General features: G+C 37.4%; 2 pseudogenes; one reads left to right on the forward strand and one right to left on the reverse strand.

The window, feature by feature from the left end:
* Positions 1-3,008: 3,008 nt before the first annotated feature.
* On the forward strand, positions 3,009-7,327 carry LOC126588451 (uncharacterized; annotated as a pseudogene).
* A 625-nt stretch (positions 7,328-7,952) lies between these two features.
* On the reverse strand, positions 7,953-13,831 carry LOC126588442 (putative disease resistance protein At3g14460; annotated as a pseudogene).
* Positions 13,832-20,596: the final 6,765 nt, after the last annotated feature.

Here is a 20,596-nt window from a genome sequence, read left to right on the forward strand (position 1 = left end):
TGGAATGATCAATCGATGGTTTTTTTTTTCTTGATAAATATGTGACTTATGCTTGGTGGAGGAGTTGAAGGATTTGGGCAGCGGGCAGGCGTGGCGGGAATGGTGGTGGTGTGAATAAGTCAAAAGAAAGAAAGAGAGAAGGAGAAGTTTTTAATTTATTTTTTAATGTTTAATTTTTTAATTTTTAATTTTTAATATTTAATTATTTTTTAATCTAGTTGGATTAGGGAGTAGGTCCCGTCTCTAGCAACATCAGCACTTAACAAATAAATTAACAGAAAAACTGAATAAGATCTGACATTGGAACAAATTTGTAAGATGAGGTATGACATTGTTATTTAAAAAAAAAGGTATGATAATGTAGTTCGATCCATAATTGAGGTAGTTTTGTATAATTTACCCTTATATATATGTTCGAGTAAATTGTACAAATGGTCCCTCAACTTTAATCAAATTGGAGCAATGGTCCATCAACTAAAAATACATTACCATTGGTCCCTCAACTTATCAAAATGTGTAGCTATAGTCCTTTTCATCAATTTTGTCAAAATAAGCTATGTTGGAATGACCATTTATATAATTAGGGTCTCTTAACTCATCAAAGTGTATAATTATGGTTATTTTCGTCAACTATGTCAAAAAATTTGTTAAAACGAGTTATATTGGAAGGACCATTGCTACAATTGGGTTAAAGTTAAAGGACCATTTCTCCACTTGAATTAAAGTTCAGGGACCAATGGTAATGGATTTTTAGTTGAGGGACCATAGCTGCACGTTTTGATAAGTTGAGGGACCAAAGATAATGGATTTTTAGTTGAGGGACCATTGCTCCAATTTGATTAAAGTTGAGGGACCATTTGTACAATTTGATACTTAATTTACCCTTTATTTTTATAATTATTTGTTTACAACAATATATTAGAAGGAAAGAATAAATTGATTTCAAACTTGTATTTGAACCTAAACTCGAACCCATGACCATTTTCATTCATCCGTGATTAGATAATACTTTATATATCTGAATCTGATGTTCATTGGAGGCTGACAAATCTGCCTTACAATGATGCTGGTGAACAAGGAAGTCGTAAAGAAGCTTTGGACTTGTTTTGCTTTTAGAAATTAGGGTTTAACTTCTTCTCCATGTGATCAAATGCTCTACTGTTTAGAACTTTGTTTCCATGTTCTCATGATGCAATCAAATTGATTTTCTCTCCAACTTCCAACAAAGATTGTTTCCAGAATTAATGTTTTAAAGTGACTTTTAAAAACAATCTTGCAAAAAAGGAGAGAGAATAAACACTTTGAAAAAGAAAAATCGAATGACATAAATTAAAAAACTATTTTCGTAAGCTTCTTTTAATTTTTCTAAGTATCTTTGAGGGATAAATAAAGAATTATAATACACAATACTATGATGAATGGACACGATAATATTTTCTCCTAAAAATTTTTACAAGTAGCAACACGCGACGAAATGGACATCAAATTCAATAGTTTATCGTGTACAAACTTCATTTTCCTGCAAAATTTACACACAAATAATGTATTGATATTGATTTGTAGCTCAAGGTAGATAAATGGACCACTCTTTCTCTATAAATATTTAGGTCATGTGTGGATCACAGAACACAGGCCAGGAAAAGGAAATCATGTAATCTGATCACACCAGCACATAGGTGTTAGTTATAAATCACACCCTCGTATTTAAAGCCTTTTTCCTGCTTAAACCTGTTTTTTAAGATCGGTGCCTTCTAACAGCTTCACATCGATCGATCACATTACGATCACTAGTGTCCATCTTCATTAATAGGACGGTTATAACCATTTATTTGGTTTCAATCTCGAGTTTTTGTTTTCATCTAATCTTCTTTATTTCTATCTCCTACATTTCATAATCTTTCTTCATCATTATTCCCATGTCATTTATGCGTGTAAATCTTCTGAACCGAAAATTTGTATGTACGTGATCTCTCTGTGACTTTTCGTAGTTGGGGTTCTACCATGATACTAATTAGCAATATGAAGAGTAATTCAATATCTCATAAGCTCATGCAAGATCACTCATCCCATCAATGTGAGACTTATTCCTAACACACCCCCTCACATGTGATGAATTTTCAAGCTTAACACGTGGACAACACAACATGGTGACGTGGAGCATATGTGGCCGTTTGACTTCACACGTGAGACAACCTGATTTGATACCATGAAGAAAGTTGAAATTCCACCATAAAACCAATTGGTAAAATAGGAAGTAGCCCAACTTTTTATAAACACATGTAAGGTCCTTCCTATCATGTGACTTATTCCCAACACTAAACATTGTTAAACCTTGAAAAAAAAAACAAAAACAAAAAGGCTAATCAATAGCCAAAATGGTCCTTGAGATTTATATAACTCATCACTTTGGTCCCTGAGATTGAAAATCAATAGAAATAGTCCATGAGATTGTCCACCATTGATCATTTTGGTCATTCCGTTAAAAACTCTTTGGGCAATTTTCAAAACTTCGTAACTCAATCGTTTTTTAATCAAATTTGACCCATAATATATCAAAATGAAGATAGAAAAGTGTAGAACAAAATTATATATATTTAGAAGCCCAATGATTGCCAGAGATGACCGGAAAATAGCCTCAAATGTGACTGGTTCGCGAGAAAATTTGAAAACTCGCCAGAAACTGGGTAAACTTTAAACGTTCTTAGCTTCTTCAATACTCAACGAAATCAAGTGATTTAAAAACGAAAAACATACTTATTGACGAGAAAAAGAGAATGGTATCTTTCCCAACGGCTAAATTGCCTTGGTTTGGCCGGAAAACGGCTCAAAAGTTGCTAACTCGAAAATGGTTAGCCATTTTTAATAGAATGACCAAAATGATGGATGATGGACAATCTCATGGACCAATTCTATTGATTTTCAATATCGACCAAAGTGATGAGTTGTGCAAATCTAAGCAATCATTTTGGTTATTTAGCCTTCTTGTAAACACTGTTAAACACTTCATTTCTTTGTGGCCTATCTTCCCCGGCAAATCCGAACGACGTGCCCAAGAAGACGACGCCGGCGACGATAAAAAGGAAACCGATACGCAGAAGGTCGAGTTCTCAGGCAATCAGCTGGTATTGCGCCAATCCCCAATCACTTCATTTCTGATCAGATTTGCAATTTCAGGTCAGTTTTCTCATCTGGATTTTTGTCAGAATTCAATTTTCTCTTCTGGATCGCATGCAATGCTTTTACTCAATTCGTTTTAGCTACATCTTTTGTATAAAATCTAAAAAATGCCTGCTTTTTGTAGAATCATAAAAAAGTTATGTGCTTTCTGATTATTTTGCAGGGATATTTGGGTCATTGGGAAATCCAGAGAAAGAGAAAGAGAATTCATACTTGTTTAACACTACGAGGAGTTCTCGGTTCTTTGTTTTTCTTTTCCAAAGAGTTAACGCCGTTTATAATTGAAGTCAGTGTGGACACGTGTCAAAATCTGGTTAAGTCACAGAGAGGCGAGAGGCAAATTTCGGCGCAGAAGATTTGAACTCCTGAAACTCATCCTCCATCCATCCCGTTCCCATCTTTTCCAGTCTCTCGGCCTCCAATCTCCTTCTCCGAAGTCTCGACCTCCACAACCTCTTCAACAAAATCCAAATGCCTCCAACGAATTCCTCACCGAGACTCCACCACGAAACCACAGTTATCAGATCAGCAATCCAGTCCTGACTCTAATCTTCCTATGGCGGACTCTCTTGTCTCCCTACGACACCTCCGCCCCCATCAACCCCAATTGCCTATCCACCAACCCCTCACAACAGAACGTTCTCTTTCCTTCTCTGAGCTCCGCTATCGAGTCCAGTATTGTGTGCGACAGTGTCTACTTTGTTCGGATTGCAGAGTGTAGCTATGAGTACGAGCAGACCTACGCTTTCTTCCCGCTTCTTCCTCTTTGCATGTCGATGTTATCCCGCACAGGTTAGGCTCGGATTAGCAGTTTTTAGTAATACCCATTTGGTAAATTTATTAGTTTCTGGATTTTTGAGCATTACCCAATTGGCAATTTGTGGCTTTGAGCTTTCCCAATTGGCAATTTGTGAACTTTGAGGTTATCCAATTGAAAATTTGTGAACTTTGAGCTTACCCAGTTGGCAACTTGTGAACTTTGAGATTACCCAATTGGCAATCTCTGAACTTTGGATAAGTGCTTTTTTACAACTAGGCAGTGGTGCTTTGTGGTTTCAGATTTGGCACCATTGGTTCCGGTCATTGGGCAGAGACCTGTGTTAGGATTATCTGGCAATGTGATCAACAACATTGGCTTCGTGTTTGCGGCTGGTTATCTATACAGGTGAGCTGGTTCGGTTAGGATTTTTAGAAGATCAATTTGATTAGGCAAACTCTATCCGGAGTATAACTACTTGGTAGCTTCAAGTGTGTTTCTTTTCCAACAATAGTTAGAGCTTTACTTACACCATTTTACAAATGAAAGTAAATACCTTTCCTTAATGATAGAAATTGGATTTTGTTGACAATCAAAGGGAAATAATGTGGAAATGTATAAGAATGAAGTTTCGAGAATGGGGAACTATAATATTTATGAACCTGGATTCAATTGGCTGCCCTTGATTATTTTGACATTGACCTTTTGTTTGGTTTAAAACTTTTGATTACTTTCTTCTCATACTGCAGATATTCAGAGACACTGTTCGCCCTTTTTTCAGTTGGAGGATTGTATCATCTAATATCTGGAAAAGATGTTATTGCTGTTCTTTGGTTTGCCCTCTCTGGATTTTCAAGGTCCCATGGAGTGCTTAGTGCTGGTTATTTCTGTTTTCAGACTATGCATCAGACCTATGATGCTGTTTTCTCGAGGAAGTGTCCTTTTGTAGGTTTCAATTTTTTATTTTATTTATGATTTTTAAATTTGTATATATGAAAGATTAAGGGTCAGTATCATGATTATCAATAATTTATTTTGCCTACCCAGTTCCATGAAAGTAGACTTTCATTCAGCACTACAATGGAGATGCAGTTAGAATATTCTTGTACCGTATCTAAGAAAAAAAGGAACATGTCAATTATGTAGCAGAAAGCAATTGTTGATTTATACTTGTGAAGAAGATGATCACTTAGTAATTTTCATTTCTGTTGCAGTTGGCATTGCAGGCTGTTGTTGGTGGAGCTCTGCCTTGTATATGCATTTTTGCCCCTTTTGTTGCATTTCAAGCATATGGATACAACAATATTTGTCTTGGACATCTTCCATCCAATATGAGGCCCTGGTGCAAAGCAAGAGTACCGTTGCTGTACAATTATATTCAAAGTCATTATTGGTATGCGATCTTTTACCACCAAGGCTTGTTCACCAGGCTACCACTTTCTCTTTTCTTCTTTAGATAAAGGTTCACAATCATTACTGTCAATTGTTGCTGAAGAGCAATGTTACGGAAAGGGTCCTTGCTCGGCTGATTATCGGAAAATCATCAATAAATAGTAATAAAGGATAGTCTAGCATGTATAACAGTATAAGATACAAATTAGTATTTGATTTTGCAAGGAATGGTAATTGGATTGGCTCCATATATATCTGTATAGTTTCAGCTTTTTATACTTATATTGTGCAATTAATACTGTTAAATATATAAAATTAGAATAAAATAGAAATATATTTATAGTTGATGGTTTACCTTAATGCCAGGGGAGTAGGTTTCTTGAGATACTTCCAAGTTAAACGGTTGCCAAACTTTCTACTGGCATCCCCAATATTGTCTCTGACACTTTGCTCAATCGTCCATTACGCGAAGTCAAAGTCCGAAACTTTCTTCTCTTTGGGATTCCGTGCTCCTCCTGAGGATAAAGATTCTGCTGCTGTGCTATTTTCTCTAGCAGAATACTCCTCCAGAAGTCAGGGTATTACTTTTAAACAGGCACTGGTTTAAGATGACATATTGTTAATTTATTGCTGTCATTCGCTTGAGTTATTGACGTGTGCCCAAAGGGAATGATTAATTTTGGATGCCTTTATTATTCCACTTTAGTATCTTTTACTGTTTTACCTGTATAATGGTTTCTAACTAATGTGTTTACTTACATCCAATTGTTTTATTATGCATGACCTAATCAATATTTTTGGAATATTGTTTCCCTTCCATTTTTATGTTACCTTTCAAGACCGTGTAATCAATTGTTTGCAAATGTGACAGAAAATCACAATCTCAAAGCAAGGAACCAAGTGAACAAAGATGGTGCTGCTCTTGTCTCAGAAGAACATAAATTATCAGCAAAGCGAGGATACTTGTCTGTTGCTGTGCTTCCATGTATTCTACATTTGGGATTTATGGCAGCCACGGCGTTTTTTGTCACGCATGTGCAGGTTTGACTTTATTCCCTCTTAAAGTTCTTTATTTTGCCAAAGAATTTAAGTTAGGAGTATTTGAAAAATATAAAATTCTAAATTTCAGCTTTATGATACCATGGTTGTCAGTAATTCTCTTTGACTTGACAATATAATTTTGTCAAATTTTTTGGGTTTATATTTGGATTCGGATGAAAACTAAAAAAAATTTCGATCATCATTGACATCATAGATTTATCTTATCTTTCAATGGAAAGGCAAGCTAGTGGAAATCAGTTGCTTGATAGATGAATACTAACCAAGCATGTAAATATTAATCACGCTGAAGTTTTACTTTTTGAATAGATTGACTCACCAAAACCTCCAAACTATGCATGTATGTCCAAATTTGTATGCACCAAGACTAAAACTTTTCACTTAGTAGATGGTGTAAAGATACTGCCTTGTGATCAGAATGGCATAGCAGATTAGTGATTGCTATCTTGGTTTTTAGCTTGTGCCGCTTATTGGTGTTATTTGGAAAATTGATTACCATTGCTACTAGCTTCACTATGTATCCTAACTTTTGATGCTTCATGTTTGACAGGTTGCTACTCATTTCTTATCTTTCAGCCCTGCCCTCTATTGGTTTGCCTCGTATATAATGAAATCTCGTGGCACTGGTAAAAGACGGGGATATATAGTTTGGGCATACTCTGCGGCCTACATTCTTCTAGGCAGTTTGCTCTTTTCGAACTTCTATCCTTTCACTTGATAGTGTTCAGCTAGGAGTCTCAGATGAGAGCTTTCCAAAGTTTGTGCCTTTCTCACAATCCCAGATTGAATTTCTTGTATACTGAAGGATATTCTTCTATTGTTTGGGGAGTTCCACTGCTTAATATCTTTAGTTGCTTGCCTCTGTATATAAGCATTGCGTGACTTCACCCGAAAAGGTGACGGTTTTGTTCTTTTCTGCATGTTATATATAGTTTTCACAAAGATCCACTTTGATCCATGTCCTTTCAATTTCATCGAATTTAGTCCTAGTTTATTCAAGGACACACATATTCCGCTCCTGTGAATATGCCTGGCAGGACCTGCACAAACTCACTGAATGGGCAGTCAGGTGTTATTGAGACCACAGCTCGGCGACGACATTGGGTCAGCATCCATCTGCTTATATATCTACTGCTCCCTACGCCAGAAATTCAACTGCCATCTCAGTTCCTCCCAGACTCGCAACCTTTATAGGCTCCAGTACCGTTCTACCTTGGACGCCAGTCGCCAATGAGACAGGCTAACTTCAATCCACCTCACCAGATTCCCAATTTGCCCAGTCCTCTGCCTCCAAGGCCAGGAAATCATATTCTTCAACAAAACTATCCTGCTCACTCAACTCAACCTGAGATCCCACGTCCTACAAATCAACAGTTCAGCAACAATCTCGCATTTGCCTCTGACAAGTCCGCGTCTGGTCCTCGAGGAGGACAGCAACTTTTTGATCCATTCTCGCCCACTGCTGCGAATCAACAGCGGGGTGGTAATGCAGGAAAGATGTGAAAGCAAGCGAATGACCTATACTAATGGGATTTGATTCCGTTGGTTGGAGTTATACAATTTAGGATTTAGCGAAACAGGTCTAAGTGGGCTCGTTAAAATCATGCTCGGAGAAAGTCCGGTGGGAAACACTCCAAACACGGGAGAAAGAGTGGCACACTTGTATTACAAATCAATGTTGCCCGGAGAGAACCGAGTGAGAAAAACTCAACTTGAGAGAAGAAAGCTTGGCCTAGAAATAGCCATTGTTGTCGTCAAAGAATCGCTCCCAAAGCAAGACAGAACCAGCCCTACTGCGTCAGACACCGCAATCCCAAAACCATGAAGCATCCCATACTGAAACAGTGAAACCCCAAAATCTTGAGGACATAAATAAAATACCAAAAAGATTTAGCTTTCTCTATTTGCCATTGGATATATTATTTGGACATGATATCGTGATCCCACGAAATATTATTGTGGACATGATGCCAAGATCCAACGAAAGATGCTTAACAATAATAATGAATATAATAATAGTAATAATAATAAAAAAAACATTTCTTGATACCTGTCAAATTTAACTCTATGAAAGGGATGTGGGATATTTTGTGCCAGTAGCGTCCTTTTCCTGGTTGACATCTCTCTTTTAGCACTGGACATCTTGTGATGAGAAGTTGCTCCAGTGAAGGAGGTAGACCCTCCACTGGAATGGATGCTAGCTTTGGACAATTGTAGAGTTTCAGAGATTGAAGGGAGGTGAGGAATTGAAAGCCTTTGCTGCTCAGTTTCTTCAGATTCGGGAAGCCTTCTATTGTGAGGTCAGTGAGAGATTTGGGAAGGAGCGTCTCCATCCGGACCATGTCGGGTGGAAACGACACCGTATCCGGGTCTTCACCATTGATCCACAAATTTCGAAGAGAGGTGAGTCTGTGCAACCCCCACTCCAACTCCCAAAATGACTTGCAGCTCTTGACCTTCTTAATTGAAAGAAACGTGAGGTTGGGAGGAAAAGTTAAACCTTCACGATAGTCGATTTTCAATTTCTCAAGAGAGTTGAGATTGTGCATGTCTTCTGGCAACGCCTCCAATTTGTCACAATCTCTGATACTGATCTCTCTCAGGTTGGAGAGTCTTCTCCCCCCACTCAGTCTCGTCTCGAGAAAGAAACAAGACTTCCACATAATCTAATAATTAGAGTTTGAAGATTGCTGAGGTGGCATAAGCCATCCGGTAAGGATTTCAGATTTTTGCACTTCCAGATCTTAATATATTCAAGACAATAATTGGTGTTGTCGCGGAAGAAACTGTCCTCTGTGATTAGCTCCAGTCCGTCACAATCTATTATCTGAAGGTGTTTAAGTGTCCTGAGAAGTTGGCCACTCAATGATAACGATGTCAAAGATTCACATCCTTCGATTTTCAAGTACTCAAGACAACTATAAGAAGAAGACAACGGGGAAGAACCAACAGCCTCCTCATCTACTAGTGATAACAAATTTTTGCAATCACTTATCTCTATTCTTCTGAGATTTTGGGGAATATGATGTTTTGCCAAATATATCAACGAATGGCAGTCGGTAATCTCGATAACTTTAAGAGAAGGTGGCAGACCAACATCTGGAAAAGAAACTAGACTTGAACATTCGTGTATGCGAAGCTCTTGAAGAGACGATAGCTGATTTAACCCTTTTGGTAACTTCAAAAGATTTTCGCACTTGTTTAACTCCAGACATTCAAGCTTGCACTCCAATATTTGTAATTGCAGCAACTCCTCTGCTTCTTTTCCCAATTCTTCAACTAGAGGAGAGTTGTCTTCGATCTTCAAACGGTCAAGAGAAGTCAACTGCTGCAATAATCCAGCCTTATTCTTCAATGAAGACTTCAGCTCCTTACATCCATTAATATTCAATTCTCTAACCTTGGTTAATCCCTTTCTGCACAATTCCCCTGTTTGCAGAGACATCAGCTCTGAAATGTTTGAAACACACAAGGACTCTAATAACTCAAATTCAACCTTAGCAGCTGTATACACCAACGTTTTACAACCGTCTATGTTTATTTGACGAAGTTGTTTGTAGTTGGTAATCGAAACCACCAATTCCTTACATTTAACAATTTCAAGCTCGGCTAACAGATCAAGGTTCTTTGGCAGCTTACCTTTCAACTTAGAACATTTTCTGATTGAAAGCCTTTTCAGGCATGGGAAAACACCACTTTCGTGATCCGGTTGGACAGGAAGCCATTTCTTCCAATGCTTCAAATTCACAAACTGAAGAGTCTCTAATAGCGGAAAAGGCAAGATACACTCTCCATAAAACTCAGCACCAACACTTTCCACTGCATTCATTCCTTGAATATAAAGTTCTTTGAGATGAGGCAATTGTCCGAGAGGTGGCAATGATAAACAATTGTTACATTTCTCTAAGCGCACGACCGCCATATTAGAGAACAAAGAACTTCCCACCCATGATGAAAATTCCTTTCCGGCATAACTCTTGATGGTGAGCTCCTTGAGCTTTGTATGAGGCTGTAACATGTCAAGCACAACAAATTCCATTTCGCTTGAATGAGACCATTCTAGGACCAACGAATCAAGCCTCTCCTTGCATTTTAATGTGGCCCTCCCAGCATCCACGAGATCAGTCACATTCTCTAATCTTGAGATGCACAATGTCCCTCAGAGATGTATCAAGAACTCTATCTCCCTTATCCTTGATTGATTACTACCACCACTCACCACAAAATTAGGCAAAGATTGGAGATTCACCAATTTACCTAGTTTTGGAGGCATTCCTTCCAGCGAATATGCATATGAGTTGTTGAGATGACGCAAATTAATTAGATTACTCATGTCTGCAGGCAATGACTTCAACTCACGACAGCCTTCCAATATCAATGTCTGCAGGTTGTAAAGAGTGCTTGTTGATTTAGGTAAACTGGTAATCGACGTGTAAGAAAGGTCGAGATACCGTAGATACCTTAAATCACCGATTGAGTTTGGTAGCTCAGTTATATGATAGCTATTAAAAGAGAGCACCCGCAAGTATTGCAATTTTGGCAATAAATCAAAAGTAACCTGACGACTTAAATAACTCCAAATATAACCCTTTCTTAGTGGCAGGAAGGTTCTCAAACATTTCACTTTAGAAAATGCCTCAAATCTTTTAACTCCATCATAATCACCTCTGATGTAAGATGAGTAGCGTGCCTTCGGAAAACGTCTAAGTTGTACACCATCATCATTTTGCTTATCCTCCAATCTAAAACAAATTTCTCTAGCTGCCCATCTTGCTAAATCAACAATGAGGTCATGCATCACATATTTTGAAATATTTTCGATTGATTTTTGAAACAATGACCTAGATACGAGCTCCCGAAAGTAATCAGCACCTAAATCTTCAATTTGCTTATTATCTTCTGGTAGGGGAAGAATAAAGCCCTCGGCCATCCATACAAGGATCATTTGCTTCTCTTCGAATTCGTAGTCATTTGGAAGTATTGAGCAATAGGCAAAGCATCTTTTCAAATGTGAAGGAAGATAAAAGTAGGTTAATCTCAATACTGGAAGTATGTCTTGCCCATTTGATAGACTCCAGAGTTTGTTGTTCAATATTTCTTCCCATTCATATGTTTCTTTAAGAAGTAGAACACCACCGAGAGTCCTCACGGCCAAAGGCAATCCCCTACACTTTGCAACAATTTTCTCCTTGAGTAACTCGTAATTTGGTGGTTTGTCGTTGTTAGAATTTAAGAATGCATGTTGCTCAAATACTTGCAAACAAACATCATTTTCCATGGGCTCCAAATTGTGAACCAGCTTGGCAGCTCCCATCATTTTTGAAACATCTGTATCACGTGTTGTCACAATTATCTTGCTTCCTTGTGCTCCATCACGAAAAAGGGACTGCAGCTTCATCCAATCACCGTAGCTACACGTTTTCCAAACGTCATCTAAAATAATTAAAAACTTCTTCCCCGCTAACTCCTTCTGCAGATCATCTTGAACCTTATTGTAATCTTCTATGGCACATTGCCGAGATGTGATTGATTCAAGAATTTGCTTTGTCACTCTTCCAAGGTTGAAATCGTTAGACGCACACCCAAACGGCTGGTTGAAACGTTTGGGTTGCGACCATATCTTTGAGTACTTGTCCAGCAAGTGTTGTCTTTCCGACTCCAGCCATACCAACAATTGCAACTACATCGAAATTGACAGCACGATGCTCTTGTTTCGACAGTAGCTCAACAATCTGCCTTTTGTCCTCGTCCCTTCCAATCACAGGTCCATCTGGTTGACTGGAACTAGGGGATATGTTTTGGCGTGCCCTTATAGTCGACGTCCCAGTATTAATTCTCAAACTAAGCTTGTCTTTTTGTTCAGATATCTCTTGTAATCGGTTGGTAATCTTCTGTATTTCCAAGTTCATTTTGAAGTTGAAAACACCATTAGGAATTGAGTTCCATACTTTGCTTGTTGTACTGGAATGAGCATGTTGTATCTGACGTTCCAACATTTTAGTATGATATTTGTCCAACACGTCTTCGACATCAAAAGCCAAGTCCCTGAGATCATTGAGCCAGAGCTTTAGTGCGTTGCTCTCAGCCTTCAGTTGCCTTTCCTCGGCGTCATTTAGCACTGCTCCAATAGCAGACAAGGTGTCACTCCATTTCTTCAGATTTTGATTGACGCCGTTTACGAGTCCAAAGTACTTGAAGACGTTGCGATGCGCCAACTTGTCAACCAGCACTTGGAGGATTGCCACAAGAAAAGCCTCTCCCCCCATAGTTTCTCGAATTGGAAGTTTGATATGTTGAGCAATACCAATGAAGACTCACAAGTAGTCACAGCTGCACAATTTAAGCAGATGAAACTAATTATTTTATACAAAATTTATTCAATACCATAACTGTCAAATCCCAGCCCAGGCCCCCACCACATTGTCCGTTTTGGGCCCCGACCACGCCGTCACAGTTTTATTTCCGGGAACTCACACGAGAACTTCCAGTGGGTCACCCATCATGGGATTGCTCTCGCACGAACTCGCTTAACTTCGAAGTTCCGATGGAACCCGAAGCTAGTGAACTCCCAAAAGGTCTCGTGTCAGAAAGAGATGGGAATATACATATAAGGCTTACACGATCCTCACCGCTGGACGATGTGGGATGTTACAATAACCGTCCTAACGGCTACGCAGGGGCTCAATTACGTTTTACTCAAAATTGCTTAATTTGAAAGATAGAGCACAAAAGAAAATTTTGAGATTAAAAATCATATGTATTTTACATTTTCAAATAGCACTATTAATTTTTGGAAGGCGACAAATTACACAAATCGAAACTTCGCATAAATATAGGATATGATGTATGGCAATAACTTACATGGAAGTCGTCAGATCTTGAGGACACTTGCTTCCGAGGATCAGGTTTCAGTTGAAGTTGAAAACTTTAATGCAATTAAGATTAAGGAGTAGTTCCCCGGAAGCTTGAGCTCTCGAGCTTAAAACCGCACAAAGTGTTGAACCTGAAACCATATATCATATAGCTGGGTTATTGATGAAAAAAATTCAGTATATAAACTTGAAGAAGATTAAATAATTAATCAATAAAGAATGGATTTCCCATATATTTTCAAGAACTTACTGCATTAATTGAAGTTTTTCAGATGATCATGAAGATGAAGGGACTTGTTTCCATTGATCTGACCGCTTATGAAAATCAACAAATTCAGATTCCTGGTGACAAAGACTTTAGTGCTCTTCAATAATTCAATTGGCAATAATATCTCTTCCTCTTTGTCCTGAGCAAGGTATAAAATATCAATGATATCGGAAATATTGGTAGTCCAAAAACACGGAAATTTTGATGGAAATATCGGGATATTATCGATATCGATAAAAATTGAATAAAAACCACGGAAATTGTAAGAAAAACTTGGAAATTTTTATTGAAACTTTGCAGGATGTTTATTTAGTCAATTATCTATTAGTTTATCACAAAAAAATTGGAAGGAAATCAATTGCATGATGGATTTAACTGATTTAAGTTGATTATATAGCGAGCTGGCAAACATTGTGAGTGTACAAAATATGTAGTAATTAATGAAAAAAGTTTAAACACACCATAATCATTTATATATAATGAATTAGTACAATATTTTACACTTTATACATTGTATGGTAAGATACATGAGTGACTTAGTACTACATAAGAGTATAATATAAGATTATCTTATTCTGATCATAAAAAGAAAAATAATATAATAATATAATGCAAGAGTGTAATATGGTGTTGTTTAAAAAAAAACAAATAATAAAATATTATCTAAATAATTTATATAATTTATTTATTAGGGGATATTGGGTAATTATTGTTTATCCCTTTATTTTGTGATAAGGTAGAAGCTGGTGCACTTCACCACGCCAAACAAAGCATCTTTTCAGAGACTTATTCACTTTCCCAAGTGCCCTGCTGTCGTTCACATCTTTTCATCTTTTCGGACTTTTCTCCTTCTACATCTTCTTCTTCATCTTTTCAAACTTTTCTCTTTTATCTTTTCACTTTTCACTTTTCTTCTTCTTTTCAAACTTTTCAAACTTTTCTTCTTCTTCCCCCCCCCGCTCCATCTTCTTCTTCATCATTTCACTTTTCTTCTTCTTACTTTTCAAACTTTTCTTCTTCTTCTCCCCCTATCTCTTCTCTGCAACTCTAATTCCCAGAGTAGACACACAACACACACCCCACTTCCCCGTGTTTCCCCCTTTCCCAATCCCTCGAACCTAGATTGCAAAGAGAGATCTGGGCAGCTGCGACGACGCAGCCTCGGCTGCCTTTCCAACGACGGAGCCACGACGATTATTTCGATAATATCGAATATATCGCGATATTTTGACGATAATTAGAGAGAAACATGAGAAAATATCGATCTCTCTGAAAAACGATTCGTCGATATTATCGATATTTTAGTCATTGGCCACATAGCACAAAGCACAAGAAAACAAAGTTAACAGTTTGGCAGAAGGAAAACGCATGGCGACACCCCTGGGCTCTTTATCCTGCTGACACCAGATTTTACCAAAGTTACCATTCATCCTGCTTTAGCTTTACCCTCATTTAGTTACAAGGGTTGTAACCCACCATATCTTGAATTCAAATTCTTCCCATCTGATAATTTATATGAATTTATTGTAGACTATCTATCGTTTGTCATTTTTTAAAAACCTCAATGGCATAATGGAATTTTATTGATATGAAAAAAGAAGTTATAGAGAGGATATAAACCTTGTCTCTCATGAAATAAGAAAAAAATATACAGAAAAAAAAGGGGAAAATACATGTTACCCCTCTTGAAATATAAAATACAAACAAAAAAATTGAGACATAAAACCAAACCCTTTATAACAAAACCTAAAAGGTAATAACTTACAAACATAAATTCCAAAAGAATAAGGTAAAAAAGAAAATTACACATTAATAAGGGGTGACAAACATATAGACCTGTATGCTAAAAAAATCTGAATACAAGAAAAGAATAATGCCAAAAGATGGAGCTGCATGCCAAACAAATAAATTTGTTTTCTTATGAAAAATTGAAGGTTAAGCTCGGTTAACCGAGTTTTAGTACCACACAATTTACTTGTGTCTTCACGATATAGTTTTACTTTTACTCATAACCCTCCTACCAACTAGACCTTAATTCCACTATACCAAAGCTGCAATATTCCACGAACACCACATGCTATAAAAGTTGAAAAGTTGAAAAGTTGTATTCTTTCTACGAGAATCACTTATCTATATTAGGTTCGTCATCGTGTCAATAATTCAAATAAATAAGGCAAAGTTAAGGCCCTATGCAAGCAACTTCTCAATGCACATCACCTGGATCTGTAATTGTCTTCAAAAAAGCGCATCCTTTCCAATATACCCCAACATGACCTTCTGGGACTTGGTGCAAAATTGATATAGTTGATGATGTTGGAAGAACCGTATGTAAACATCAAGACGTCCCAATTTTAAGAATTTAGCATACTAATCGAAGTTCCCCAACTAGCATATCATAGTATTTAACAAAAATACAATCCAAGTCTATTGCAACTATCATTACAGAAAACGAAAAATTCCGAGAAAACCCTTCAATTCGATGCATTATTGGGAAATCGCGTAACTCTAATTCTCAATCAACTAATACAAATATTAGATAGAGGATGAATTAAGTCACCAGATGCATTTTATTGCACATGATCATGCTTAGAAAACATATGATCATTAATGACATGACAAAAGAAGAATGCATTACGAAACTGTAAAAAATCGAAAATTAATACTTTAACACAAATATATGTATTCAGTGGAAATCAAGAACAGATACATGATACTCGAAATAGAGGAATTACTTACCATAATAAAACCTAAAAGTGAAACAAATTGATGAACAACTGAGTTAGTACTGCATATCAAGTGATGGATTAAGCTCGAAGATAAAATGGGATAAGCAATACTTGCTATTTGTATTAGTTGTAAATATGAGGCCTTCCACTTCAGATCGTCGCCCCAACGTAGCAGCAAGGAAGTTGTATGCAAAGATAACAACTGCTTTAGAACACCCATTTCAGAAAAGATTCAACCAGAGGCCATAGAGATTCAGCGGAACAGAGAGAAAAAGATAATCCCAAACAAAATTCTAGAGAGAGAAGAGTTACCCTGAAATCAAAGCCAGTTGAAGAATTTTCTTCGAATTGGGGCTGGGTTGGAAGAACGTATTGGAAGCAAAAGGAAGAGCCCAGTTTTGCTTAACTAAGAAACCCAATGCAATCCTTGATCAGAACACATAACATAGGCTAATAAAATATCTCACCAAAGCACAAAACCCAAAACAATCAAATGGAAATTAGTGGAGAGAGTGAAAAGCAACAGAAGCAAAAAGAGTGAAAAGCAGAGGGAAGAAGCTAGAAGACGCAACGATGGTCGATAGGTGGAGCGGAAGGGCATAATCGCATTTTCACTGTAGAAAAGCTGAAATAAAGCAAAACCAGATAAAAATTTGGAGGGCATTTTCGCCACTCCACTGTCCACATACAGTAACCTGGAGTTTGGGTTTTGGTATATATATAAATGTGTTAGAATAGGTATTTAAACTAAAAAATCCAAAAAAATCATTCTAATATGAAATTATTTAGTCATCAAACTATATAAAAACAAATAGACATATTCAATACAAGCATTATGAACCGTCTATTTATTTGTAACATTCGATTGACTAAATGATGTTAGTTTTGATATTTTGTTGAGATAATATATACAAATTGATTTATAATATAAACGATTTCGATTATACACACAAAATTCTATAAACAGTCACGAAGTAAATTGAGAATAACTCCTCCTCAATCTTAAAGAACTCATCCACTGACTAGGCTTCCACGCCATATCTTAATGTGATGACTCATTATATATACATGTTCAATACCTAATTTACCCTTTATTATTATAATTATTTGTTTACAACAATATATTAGAGGGAAAGAATAAATGGAGTTTTAACGAAAAGTTCGCGGTACTATTCACTTTAACGAAAAACCATATTTTTACACTAAAAAGTCAAACATGGTACTATTCACTTTACCCTTTATTTTGTCCTTATCGTTAAAACTAAAAGTTTTCACGTTAGACATTTGGAAGTGCTTTACCCCTCGAAAAACTGATATGGGTCTTGCTAATGTTATTTTATTTAACTGCTATTCTTTGTAGCTTACAAAACTAATACAAATACCCATTAATGATTTTGTGAAATCGCAAATTTCATAAAAATTATGAGTTGTTGTAACTCACATTTTCACCACACCATAAACTATCTCGTGTCATTTTCGCCACGCCTCAAACTTTTGAAACTTCACACAAAACATTGAAATATGTTCCAAGACCCCAATACATTCTAGGGAGGAGAATTCTCTCCCCTCTTAATCTTTCTCCCATTTTCTCACCTCCTACTTGAACGATTACAATTAAGCTACGTAAACATGTTATATTATTTTTTTTTTTATAGAGACAGTAAGACAAAAAGCAAAGTATGAGAGGAGGGAAGGAAAGAAAATGGAAATAGAAGAGAAGATAATCTTACTCCGTATTCTCAACCCCTTAAGAATGTTCTATTGGTTTCTCAGTTTTCCACGTTAACAGTTCAGTAAAATCACTTGAGACTTTGGAGGAGCTTTTTTTTTTTTTTTTTTTTTTTTTGGAATACGACTTTGGAGGAGCTTTGCACTTGCTTGTCAAACTCAAACACAAAATGTGTATAAAACTTATTGGTTTTAGGGTTTTTCTAATTAGTGTTTTTTTTAATTAATATTGGTTATTTAAATTGTTTTTAATTGAATAAAAATTATGATTAATTTAATGATGTAACTAGATGATACTATAGTGATAAGAATAGCATTATTAAAAACCATAAATATTAGTTTCGCACCCAATATCATCGTCTTATCATTTCTTTATTCATTACAAATATTGTAGTATTAGCTAGACTAAAGGCTCATTTGGATGTGCTTTTAAAATTACTGAAAGCGATTTTAGAAAAAATATTTTTTTTGTTCCAAAAGCACTTAAAAGTGATCATTGAAAGAAGCACATAATTTGTGCTTCTTCCAGGACGCACTTGAGGTGTTTTTTTCAGAATTTACTTACATTTTTACTAAGAATTGGTTCCAAAAATATTTTCACCAAAAACGCTTTTAGTCATTTCAAAAACACATCCAAACGAACTCTAATTTTCCCATTTATTAACTTATGAGAAATTTTATTTAAATCCATGTAACTTTTTTCTACACTCAATTTACTTTGCATCCATTTGGTTTTTAACTAAACTATCAATATTTCTTTAAACTTAAATTTAGAAAGAGAGGATGGGGGGGGGGTGCTTGTTTACGTTGTTGTTGGTGGTGGTGTTTAAGCCTAAAGGGAGGGAGTGATGGAGAAGGGTGGCAAATGAGAGGGAATTTAAAGATCTGTGTGATGAATAAATGTGATTTATGCGGATCGAGTGATGAAACAGAGGCCCATCTTTTCTTTGATTGTGACTTTAGTCGTGCTTTTTGGTTTGGGACATCTCTACAGATTAATGTGGTGGCAATGGGGGTCAATGAGTTTCTAGAGGGATGGCAACGGATCGTGCAGCGGATGGAGAAGGAGGTGGATGTCGTGGCAATTATGCAACAAGTGGTGTTTGGATTTTGGCGTATTTGGAAATGTAGGAACGAGGTGGTTTTTAAAGGGGTACGGATTTTACCACACGTGGCTGTTGATCTATGGCAGCGGCAAATGGTGGAATTTAGGGATGCCATGGGGGACACGATGGGGGAGGGAGGGGTTGATAGAAGGGATAGGTTGTTTGGGGTGGGGTGGTGTCTAAGGGAGAGTATTGGGGAGGGCATGGGTATTGGAGAGGGGCAGCAGATGGGGACGGGGAGTAGGGAGGGTGTGGAGTGCTGGCAGAAACCAGGGTTTGGAGTAAACACACGAATGAGGGAGGGGTTGGGTGGGTGCTTTGGGATTTTGCGGGTATTCCAAAGATTGCGGGATGGGAAGGAGGGGGGTGGTTTGGGACTGCAATTATGGCGGAGGCGGAGACAATACACCAGGGATTAGAGGCGATGGTGGGTAGTGGTGTGGGGAGTAGCTCTAGGTTGGTGGTTGAATCAGATTCTAAGGGCTTGATTCAAATGATCAACAAGGAGGTTGCAATGGTTGTGATTCTTGAGATTTATCTCTAAGATATTTGGAGAATGACAAGTTTATTTCAGTTAGTAAGATTTTGCTTTACCCTTCGTTATTGTAATCGTGGTATGTGGTATGTGGTATTCCTTTACCCTTCTTGGTCACAGCAATGTAGTGGGAGCTGCCAGCTTCACGTGTTTTAATTTTGTCAGAGCACTTTGAAAAAGTGGTATGTGGTATCTGGAAAGCTGATATTACGTGTGAAGATTACAGACAAGCTTTATCTAAGGAAATCTGGCTCTCGAAGTTCTGAGAGTTGTGCCTCTTCGGTTTTCGAACAAGCAATCCCGTCGAGGATCTGACTCTCGAGATTCGGAAAGCGGTGCTACTCCGGTTTTTGAGAAAGTAATTATGTTGGGAGTCTTTTCTCGAATGTGAGTAAAGGTTGGACGTTCTTGCCAACCTGTCTTGCCGCAAAACACGGAGGTCGACACACATAGGGACTTTCCAGTTGTCAAGCAGTGGTGCTGTTCCTTTACCCTTATGGGTAATAGTAGGGTAGCTGGAACTTCGAAATTCTCGTGCCTAAACTTTGTCAGAGATCTTTGACAAAGTTATATGTGGTACCCGAGGAGTTGATGGTGCATATGGAGAGCGGTGATTGAACAGTAAGATTCACGTGCTTTCTACTTCACCAGAAATCTTCGACAGAGTGCCCGTAATTTCCGCAAAGCTGATTGTGCATGTGACAGGTGCTGACGAGGCTGAAAAAGCAGGTGCTTCTTCGATTTCTGAGATCGGCCCTCGTGGTCTCTGAGCAGCCCAGCTTTTGAGAAAGCAAACGCCTCTTCGATTTCTGAGATCGGCCCTCGTGGTCTCTGAGCAGCCCAACTTTTGAGAAAGCAAACGCCTCTTCGATTTCTGAAGCTCCGTCGAGTGCAGATTTTTATAGAGGCTGACATTAAGTTCCACAGCACACTTGAATCTCTACCAGTAGAAGCTCATTTCTTGCACTTCTAAGAT

The sequence above is a fragment of the Malus sylvestris genome, chromosome 11, assembly GCF_916048215.2.
Source record: "Malus sylvestris chromosome 11, drMalSylv7.2, whole genome shotgun sequence".
Classification (NCBI taxonomy): Eukaryota; Viridiplantae; Streptophyta; class Magnoliopsida; order Rosales; family Rosaceae; genus Malus; species Malus sylvestris.